This window comes from Emydura macquarii, unplaced genomic scaffold (genome assembly GCF_026122565.2).
Source record: "Emydura macquarii macquarii isolate MOO-44397 ecotype Brisbane River unplaced genomic scaffold, CSIRO-AGI_Emac_v2 contig_2897, whole genome shotgun sequence".
NCBI lineage: Eukaryota > Metazoa > Chordata > Testudines > Chelidae > Emydura > Emydura macquarii.
In genome coordinates this window covers 13,403,555-13,414,695 of record NW_027133034.1, presented here as the reverse complement: position 1 = coordinate 13,414,695, position 11,141 = coordinate 13,403,555, and the positions used below count along the sequence as shown (strand labels likewise).

The 11,141-nt window shown below is 38.6% G+C and overlaps 1 long non-coding RNA gene across 1 annotated transcript; it reads right to left on the bottom strand.

Moving 5' to 3' along the window:
- Positions 1-3,514: 3,514 nt before the first annotated feature.
- On the bottom strand, positions 3,515-9,793 carry LOC137167106 (uncharacterized). Its single transcript, XR_010923996.1, has 3 exons — positions 9,504-9,793; positions 4,536-4,616; positions 3,515-3,875 (listed from the first exon to the last, which is right to left on the bottom strand). It is a non-coding gene; the product is annotated as an uncharacterized lncRNA (long non-coding RNA).
- Between the last annotated feature and the right edge of the window lie 1,348 nt (positions 9,794-11,141).

The window sequence follows — 11,141 nt, the reverse complement described above, 5'->3', positions numbered from 1 at the left end:
TCTCCAATGACAACTCCTGCATGACAGTGGCCACAACAGTCAATCTCCCCACTCCAAATTGAATGACTATGGCCTGGTAATAGTCAGGGCTGGCCAGCTTCCCAGATAGCGATGACAACCCATTTCTCACCAGGCGTTGAAATCTGCATGTTGGTACACTGCCTTTGCAACTCCAGAACTAGTTCAGCATTTATCTCCAAAATTTCACCATCCTGAAATTCTATTGCCACTGCTGGCCACCCCAGTTCTGCAGAATGATCCTTTCTCACCAACTGATGCTGGTTTCCTGAGCTAAGAAACAGGGCTGCATGTGTGAAGCTGCTCCAGGAACAGCTTATGTAGCAGCAATTGCTCAGTATCATCCTCCCATTGCTGCTGCCGCTGTGGTAGCCACATTAGCTGCTTAGTGGGGCAGTGATTGAAATCAAAAGCGGAAGCCACCCTGTGCCAAGAGCTCAAACACAACCCCAACAGCCTTGGTGCATTCACAGTTGCCAGCATCACAATGTGGAGCATGGGTCCATCCATGCTGGCCAACAACAATTTGAAAGTGGCATTAGCCCAGCTAAAAAGAAGAGGAACAATGGGATGGAGGGAGCAGAATTATGGGATTTTTTAAATTCAAACCCAAGTCCCGGTCTTCTACTGACTTCTGTTAGGTATCTCACAATGAAACTGATTGTATTGTCCGGAAAGTGCTTTGAGATTCTCAGATGGAAGGTGCTAACAAGCTACTATGTGTTGACATCCAATTTATTTATTCATCATGCATCAGGAAGTATGAACTTTCCGGATATAGGAAGAACACACATTGAAAGTGAGAGTCTGTTCTCCAGGTGTTTCCGGTTCAAATGAAAACAACAAATATCAAGGCTACTAGTTCTCCAACCTCCACTCCAATTTGGCAGATTGGATGCTCTTCATTATATCCAAACATCTTCAAACTCTTTAGTACTGATTAAAGCTGAATACATTCACTGAACCTTTTGAGATTCACTTGTCACTAATTCTGTTCATGAAGAAGAAGATGGAGAAGTAATAGCAGTAGTTAAGGAGGCTGCAAACACCATTGACAACAATAGTTTTCTGAGTCACTAACTTTATCTTTGATACTGCAGACCTGGTGCATGTAAAACTCCCAGATTTCAGTTTTCACAGTCCAGTTTTTTATTTCAATCAGTTTTGCATGCCCAAGGATTACAGGATTGGGCCCACACCATAGCAAATCCTGGAGAGATGATAGTAGAAGCCTTTAATCAGCACAAATGCCCTTAATATTAGTCATGGGAAGAAAGTTAGAAAACAATAAAAGGGCATAAATTGGAGCTTTACTGAAATCTCACACTCTCAAGAAATCCCTTAAAAATACAAAACCATCTGCACTAAAGCAACTGTTTGAGTTACGGTATCTGTTTCTATTGCCTTTACCTGCAAGGCATAGTAAACCATACTTGATTTTACCAGATAATTAGACTTGCTCACAATTCACAACAGTGAACATTTGGCTCCTTTCAGTTATATGAATGCATTACATTTTGTTCTGTTTAGGTTTCCCCTTGTGTTACTTGTTAATAATGTTCTATTTGTTTTCATCTGTGTGTGTGTGTTTTGTTTTTGTCTTTTACTTTAATTACTGGCAAACCAAAGGACTTAATTCTCTTTCATTATTCTCTTAGAATTTCTGTTACTTTTGTTTCTACTCTTTTCCCCCTAAATTTATTTTATTTGCAGCCTGTTTCCTTTACGGTTTTTGAATGCCTGGAGTACCTGTTGCTGATTAATTATTTCACTGAGGCATTATAGCAGCTGTTCTGTCTCTAATGCATAAAGCCTTCTAGAGGTGCCAGAATACACAACATATTTAATCAGCCTAGCGTGCATGCAGATTGAACAGAACATCTTGAGTGGCTGCACCACTGTTTTCCAGGGAATTCAAAGTCTTCAGCAGGCACAGAGAGAAAAGACGAAGTACTAGGTTTAATGCATAAAGTGTGTGAGGTGACTATAGGTGTAGGACTAGGGGAATAATTAATGCAGCCAATTAGTGACATGTTCCTTTACATGGATGAACTGTTGAACTGGTTAGGCAGTGGATGTGCTGCAACCATTTCTTATTCCACTGTTCATAAATGGCTTAATGGTCCCATGTGTTCCCCCATCTGTTGCATCCACGGGTTTGCTCTTTAACTTAGATTGGAAGCTATTTCACTCAGGGATCATCCTTTTGCAATAAGTTTGTACAGTTCCCAGCCCAATGCAGTTCTTGCGTCTAGGTGCTACTGCAATAAATAATCATCATCATATTATTCCATACAAACTGAAAATCATTTCCATCATGTCACATTTGTTCTCACTATCACTAAATCTGTCTCTGAGTTATGCTGCACATTGTGGAACAGAGACAGGTTTTTCTGAGTTTCCTCCCAGTACTCCAACTGTATCATATATTCAAGAAATTATTAGACTTATTAGGTCATTTATTTATATCAGGTGTGGCAAACTAGTTCACATACACTGAGAAATAACCTTTTCTCAGAATGAGAATCAAACCCAATTCAAATATTGTTTTTGAGGTTTTGGAAATGATTGGTTAAGTTTTTGGTTGGTTTGATTCACTGATGGCCTTTTTCCATGAGTTGGATGAGTAGTGTGAAGGGAAAACAAGATGGGGTCTCTGTTTTTGCTGAGAACTGATTTTAGAAATGGCTGTAAAAAGCCTGAGATGGAAAATGTTCTTTTAGCAGTTATTTAATCTTAGAATGTTTTGAAGTAATGAAATAGTTAAGAGGTCTAGACGCTAGTAGAGATGGAATGCAGAGAAAGACCTTGTAACTTAGATAAGGAAAGTTGTAAGTATTCAGTTAGAAAATTCCTTGATAATACTTTTTAGTATGTATGACCATGGAAACTTGTTTATACCACCCTATAAATACGGTCAGTTTTTTGGAAGCAAGCGTCGTTCCTTACATTTGAAGGGACCACCTTCTTTACATAAAGAATAAACTTTGACTTTGCTAAATCTGTTGTTTGGCTAATTCAGGACTATCCGCTGAGCAAGAGAACTTGTAAGTAAGGACCCCTGAGTTTGGGTTCTTCCACAGTAGTAAGTTTACTTTACTGGCCCTCTGAAGACTGAGTGCAGCAAGATTCCTAGAATTGGAGGAGGGTTCCAGATTAGCCTGAATTTGTCCCTAGTTTATTCTAGAGTTAAGACAATTCTCCTCAGTTCCGCAGGTATCCACAGAGAGTTTAAGCTAGAAAAAAACACGCTTCACACAAAAGCTCAAGCAAACCTTTTGGAGAATTCTTAGAAATATGGCTGACTTCTTTCCTCCCTCTATTATTTTTCATATTTTCACATCTATGTATTCCCAGGTTTGAGCTTGCAGTAGGAAAAGGAGTGCCAAAACCATAATAAGGTGAGCTTCCAAATCAACCCACAATACGGTTTGAGGTTCATCCGTTACCATGCTCTCAAGTGTACCATTTTTTCCTCTGTCTACTAATCAGAAGAATAATTTTCATTTAGAAATGTAAAGAGAAAATAGATACAACTTAGTATCACTTAGAACTCTCTTAATAGTTGCCTATTTAGAGGCAAAAATCACTTTTTTTTTTTTTAATGGAGGGCGAACAGTTCAGAATAAAAAAATATATGGTCATCTGGGGGAGGCTTCGTAGGCGGTGGAATCTCAGTGAAGAGTGTGAGGACTGCATGGAACTGTCTTGGAGTTTGAATTGCAGGCAGCCTGCAGACTCAGGGAAAACAAGCCAGGCACGCTAGTCCATGCTCAGTTTGCTTTGGGGACATGGAGTCTGCTGAGCCTGGGCCTAAGGCTGTCTTAACTTCCTCTCTTTCTCTGTGTTTCCAGCACCTTCAACAAAGAGATATGGACAAGATTCAATCTAACACTAACACAGAAAAGGGGGGGAGACACAGGTTCACTTCAATTGCTTTAGTAAAGAAAGTTTTAAAAGGGATTAACTATATGTAGTATAAAAATAAATGTCTATCATCATCCTTGTTGACAATTTTTTTCTAATTCAGAAATGTGAAGTTTGAATGAAAAATGACCATCCACAATCATTCTAAAATGCTCTGTAGAATCTACTGCACTAAAGTGTGTTTTGCCTGAATTAATTTGGAAAGTTTCATCCTTGGCAGAGGTCCAGGAGTGAACAATACCCCAACAGTCTTATTTAAATTGAGTGTTAGCTGATTTTCCTGAAGTTGGGTTGTTACTTTCTCTAGCTCAGCATGAAGAATAGCATTAATCTTACTAGTACCATTACCAGACAGAAGCAAGACAGTGTCATCAGCATATATGTAAATAAACGATTTATCAAAGTGAGAGAGAAATTATACATATACTAGAAAAGAAGGGAGTAAACTCTTTGACAACTCCAATATTGATTGTGGCATTTGAAAAAAAATCCATATATGGTTTTAAATTGTTGCCTCTCTTCTAAACAAGCTTGTAATAATCAGCATACTCAGTTATTAATATCTAACATTAATATCTATAAATATCTACCTTAGCAGAAATTGTGATGAACTCTTGTACATAAAATGGTTCTCGAATGAAGCATCGAAGTCCTGTATTTCAATCTCTTATCTAAGGAAAAAATATTTCATTTGAAATGAAATAGCTGAGACATCATTCATGTTATAAGCAAAGGCCATTAAATGAATGTGATTGAGCCATGGACAAAATTCCAGTTTGGGGTTTATCTATGTTAAAGAGAGGTGAAACATTAACTGATACATAATTCCAAGGAAAGTAAAAGATGGATTCCTCCACTTGTCTGTAGCTAGGATAGACTTTTTTCTGATAATGCTTTTCACCTCTGACAGTCATTGGTAAAACTAAAAGTAAAATTTACTACCATTCCCTCCCACAGCAATGTCTCTGGAATGGCATGAAAAAGACTGATCATTTTTAATTACAATGTGGGTATGATACAGTAGGCTTCATGGAATAGGTTATTATAGAGAACTTTATTTACTATTCATCCTATAGTCCCAAAGATTTTTTAATCTATAATTATGATGGGCTGTCATGGGAACTAGTGTTGTGCAGAGGAATCACTTCAGCAATTTCCAAAAATATACTATAGCTGCCATCTAGCAGTACTGTATCTTTTTTATTTTGGAGGCTGCCATAAGTCACTCGTGATGTTTTCATCAATCTATCACAGATTTTGTAGAGGATAAATATTTTCTAGAGCCTTTGAAAATCCAGAAAGGAGATTAAAGCAACATGAATTACACAGGAATTATGAGGAAACAGAATGTATTCATAAATTCCACTACAACAGTGGCACTTGCAAGTCAATGATTCATTTCAATAAGAAATATAAAAAGCCACCCAGTTGCAAGACAGCACTGACAATTATTGATTTAGTAGTACTGTAAAATATCTGAGAGAGAGTTAGTCTGAGTGGAAGTGGAAGTACATAGTTTCACACTGCTGTTAACTCCCTTGATTTCTAAGGTTTCATTTACTGCTTTGACATATCATAGTGTTTTAAAATAATATTTTGTGTTCTGGTATGAAATTGCATTATCCCAAGAGGTTGTGTGTGACTATACTTGTTTATTTGGGACAGATTATGATATCCTTATCCACAAAAAGTAGCAGCATAATTCATGAATAGCTGCAGTGAAGTTAATAGGAGTGTTTGTTAAGAAACATACTATCACTAAGTGAGTTGGAATCTGATTCTTACATATTTTTCTTTGACACCAACAAGGTTAATAATTGGAAGATTTTAAACTCAAAGGGTTAAATTCTAAACTGACTTACATCCAGAGCAACTCTGTTGGCTTTCAGAGGTATAAATTAGTACATTGTTTAGTATAAACACGTAGCAGTTGAAACAAATAAAAACAAGGATTATAGTAGTGATAAAAAGAAACACTGAAGAAAACATGTCCTGAACTTGGAAAAGAACTAGGTATGATAGTTAAATCTTTTGCTGTTTACTCTTTTATGCTGGTTTATAAATTAAGAAGTTCCCTTCTTGGTAAACACTTTCGACACTGGCACATTTACCCAGCTCTGGCTGCTGTTGGCATAAATATGTAAGGAAAGCTTTGCTCAATGCTTTACATTGAGGAATCAACCATGCCAGCTAGAATGGTTATATCATACCATAAATTCATGCATTACAGGAATCAAGAAGCGATCTTTTGTCTGTATATGTCAAATTAATAACATTGCATGGGACCTCAGAAAGGAGATACTCTCATAACTGCCACAGAATCAAATTGGGTTGCTGCTTTAAGATATTTTCTGTTTTTCACTTAGGGCTTGTCTACACTTACCGCGGCGATTCGGCTTCAGTCGACAGGAGTTATGCAAACTATGCATAAAACTTGCGTAACTCCCATCGACTTCTCTGCTTCTGTTCTGCGCTCCGTCTTCAATGCACTGCGCTACGCCACTTGAGGAGGTGGTCTTAATATGTCGATTTCTGGATCAACTGAGTGGGTCTTCACTGACCACTCAGTCGATCCAGATAAGTCGATCTGATGGTGGCAAGTTTGCCGCCGTCAGTGTAGACATAGCTTTAGTTACCTACTAAACATAAAACAGAAACCGATCTTATTCAAATACAAAAGTTTATCTAGGGAGTAGATGAAAATTACTCTAAGATTAGACATCCTTTTTATTGGAGAGGAGGGCTGATCAACTACCTTTGAGCAATGCATGATGCATACTAATAGTCAGCTCAAGACAACCTCAAGACCCTTCAAGAAAAGACAGAAAATGTAAATTAATCAATACAAAAAGTTAACCTAACTGTGGTCAATACAGTAATCACTTTTGTTGTACATACAATTCTAGAGGGTCAGAACACCAAAGACTACATGCTGTAACATACACATTTTGCTTTATACATTAACATATACACTTACACTAAGAATGTAGTCTTTAATTACATTTATTGAACAATCTAGCACCATTAGTACTAGTACTGAAAAATGTTCCATTTCCTCTACTACACAGGTATCAGTCTAATCAGTTTGCTTACATATGGTGTCCAACTAAAAAAAGCATATGGACATTTACTGTAGGCAGTCAGTTTGCTATAGCTATTGAGGAGGTTCAATTTTAAGCATAAGAGTCTCTCTCAAGGGAGGGGATATGAGGAATAGGATGAAAATGGTTAAGTCAATACAAAACTGATTCCATCACTCTTGCCATCTGTTTATCATGGACCTTGCTACAGCTGTTTTGCACTCTTCTATTGACTAAAGGATATTAATATTGCTTGACAACTGCCTGGTGTATGAAATAAATTATTATCTCATTTTTTGCCTAACAGCTGTTGATTCATCCATGCTAACATATTTGTGGAGCATCAATCATATATTTAGAAGGTGGACAGGTCTCATTCTACAGTTGGTGGGAAAATAATGGACAATATAGAAAGGCGGATGGTAGGAGTTAATGACAGGGCTGTACAAATAAGTCACAGCTTTGATAAAGTACACATCAATCACATTGCAAAGACAACTTCTTCCCCAGGCTGCAGAACCCTGCAGGTGTGTAGATAAGAGCTATTGCCAAAATACAAGTAGAATAAACATCAGCTTCCTAAGTTACTTTAGACAACGGTTTTCAAACTTGGTTGTTTTCAAATGTTTTTCAACTCTAGGAATACTAGTGGAAAGAATGACTCGGCAAACCACATTTGAGCTAAAGGACGGAAACTATGGAAGAAATTTCAGTTTGCTCTGAATTTCAGTCTTGGCTCTGGGGGAGGACTGTGGTTGTTTAGCCTTGTTTTGTAACTGGAAACCTTTATGAAAATATTTTTTGTTCAAAATTTTCAGGTTTTTCATTGAAAATAGAAATCCTTTTTTTTTTTCTTCTTCTTCTTTTAATTCTCTTTCCATTTTTTTTCCACTCCAGTGAACACATTAAAATGAATGGTGTCCAGGGTGCTTTAGGGTTTTCTTTTCCCCCCACACACACTTTTTCATTTCTCTCCCTTCTCCCCCTCCCCCATTTTTCCTTTAACTACTCTGCAACTTCTCACAGCTACCACTTTTAAGAAGTTACAGAGCAGGAAAAGAAAAGAAAATTTAAAATAATGAAAAAGGAAAGAAAAACTCAAACCCTTGAAATCATTTGCTCCATTCCATTGCATTCAGTGGTGAAATGGGGCAGAAAGGGGAGACAAAAGGGCAGAAACAAAAAACAAAAAAAACAAAAAAAAACCCCACACACCCAAAAATTTGAAATTTCACAATTTTTAAATGAAAATTTGTTCCATTTTGCAATAAGATTATTTCAAAATTCTTCAAACCTGTTTGTCGCGACAGGTTATGGATGCCCCAGAGTCAATAATCAGTCAGTTGGATAATACAACAAAATTTTATTAAGGAATATGGGGTGCATGCTGTAATACTTAATACGTAGCTTAAATGATTATCATATAAAGCAAGCAGAGAAACAGGCAAAGCAGTTACTTTTTATATCTCACCACTAGGAACAGAGAAGGAGTCATAGTTCATTCGGTACGGGCCTTTTTCAGAGTACAACGGTCCAGGTGATCAGGCTGGCGAATGCTTTCTCAATTTGGGCATGGGGCATACCCCTTTTTATACTAGAGAATGCGTTGCAAGTTTGGTAGCTCTGGATTGGGGGAGGGATATACGTTAGTACGTGCCAGACTATGACGAGGCCTGTGGCCTTGGGTAAGGCACGGGATACATAGCCCGTTATCGGTGGGCAACAAAGCTATCTGAGAACAACATAGGCACTGGGGTGCGTAGGCGATTTTCTTATTGGGGAGGGGAGGTAGCAGCATAACAATTAAATGCTGTAAACAACAGATGCAGCCTAATAAGGTCAGGTCACGGTTTTACTGTTGGCACCAAGTGGGTGGGGGTGCGAGGGGTGGGCATATGCTGGGAATTCTGCTGCAACACTGTTTTTCCTTTTTTCAACCAATCCTCCTCAAACCTCACCCCTGGACGATTTTTGGAATTAGCATCACAATGTACAGTAGTTTTGATAGGACCACACTTAGGAGTGAGCTACATGAGGTTTCTGTGGAACCTATGTTTATACCTCAGTAGAACCCACAATGAGAGTTGGAATGTAAACTGCAGGCAGGTTTGAGTTCATTTGCATACACTAATTAAATATGTCTCTCACTGTGTAACCCTTCTGCCAGGTGGCATCAACAGCAACAAGGGCAGGGTTCCCTATCTAGGGGTTTCTCTTAACATTACAAAACGGAACTGGCTTAAGCCCCACCCAGAAATCTGAAAATTGAACACCACTCTTGGGCATCTTTAAGAGTCAATACTTCCCCACTCTCAAGCACCAAGTTTGTGTAGAACAAAAGAAAACTTATTAAAAGGAGAGGGAACACAGCATTAATTTTTTTTAAACCCCACAAAAAGGATTCAAAAGTATGCAAACAAACAATAAACACTTGCCCACAATAGTCTTTTGCAACAGTTCTTTGCCTCAGTTTCCTACCTTGCAGTGTGACAGTCCTATGGACAAATGCCCCTTTAACATGCCACTCACGGTTGGTTCTCTTTGGTCAGCAAAGTCACAGAATCTCAGGGTGTGTTCAGCTGTGTTCTCCTCTCTCCCCTGGGAGGGATGAGGATTGCTGTTGCTGCCTCCTCTGTCAATATTGCTGCCTTTGCTGCTGCTTGCCGCTCTCTGCTGGCAATGTCATAGTCTCAGGTTCTAGTGATTTCAGCTCTCCCTAATTTCACTGAATAGGTTTTACTCACATCTGCTGTATCCTCTGCATTGCCTTTCACCACAATACTCCACACTAGGTCTAAGGCTTAAGCCCCTAGATCAGCTTATCAGTGCTCACAGAGAAGAAACAAGCATTCTCAGTTGAGTCTAATCTGCTCTGTTTTTAAAGTCTGGAGGTAGAAGATCCTATGTCATCTAGGACTCTTTAAACATCATCCACACTACCAAAGAGGAACACCTGTCCTCACACACCCTGAACTTCCACTTGAATTTGGCATCAGTAAAGTGAGTTTACCATTAGGGTGATCCCCCTCAATTAGGTCATATTAAATATATTTCTGCTGCTCTTTAGTCATACAATGAGGATAACAATATTTCATTATCCCTGTATCTAGGACTAAAATACATTTTAAACCCAAAACAGACAAAATTGATCATTTTGGCAAAGCAGATGTCTGCTGATCACCTAGGCTAAATAGGTGTGCTTATGCAGTCCTTTCTCCCCAGTTCATTAATTAGTGGCAGGTGAGAGCTCATTCAGACCCCGACTTACAACTATAAGCCACGTATCTGACAGAAGGAAAATGTAATAACTTGTTATCATGCTAGCTGTAAATATCTTACTGCAAATTATGGCAACCTTAGTACATTATCATTTTCCATTCTCACTACCCCATATATTTTAATAAATCTCAGCTTCTGACATTGGATTCATAGCACCGATGTTTTGCCCAGTATCAGCAGCAAAGATGCCATGCCCTTAGTATGCTTTACTTTCTACAGAACAGAAGCAAATGAATAGCACCTTGTAGAGATAGAATACCCTTACACATAAAATATCCCCAAATATCAGTCAGAGCAATAAGATATAAAAATGTTTTTATTTCAACTAAAACATAACACAGGAAAAGAGTTTGAACACAGTACACAGCTTCCTACCCTGTTCTTGTAAGGTTGGAAGTAGGTTAAAGACTGGGGACAAAAGGGAAAGAGGACAAAACAGGGTTTCCCTTGACCTTTTAGCTCATGTGAAAACTCCAAAAGTGTCTTGTCTTCACTAGGGTTTCTCCTTGTCTTAATTAACACAAGTTAAGAATACACTATTTTTCCTAGCTTAAATGCAACCTACATGCCCAGTATTATTGTCTGACTAGGGGGAATGCTAGGAATATTATCTGCAAATATTTATTCACACTTTCAAACGGAGGCGACGCTTGGGGGCAGGCATGCGGGGTCATGTGCCCCGTAGATATCTGTGAGTGCCGAGTTGCTCTGACAGGGCTTGTTTTGCTCAGCTTGCTGGCAGGGAGAGGGAGCTCTCTCCTTCTGCTGCACCTCCCTGGCATGTTTCAAGCTTGCTCAACCCTTCTCCTGGCATCAGGGTCCGGGCAGGGAGCAGAG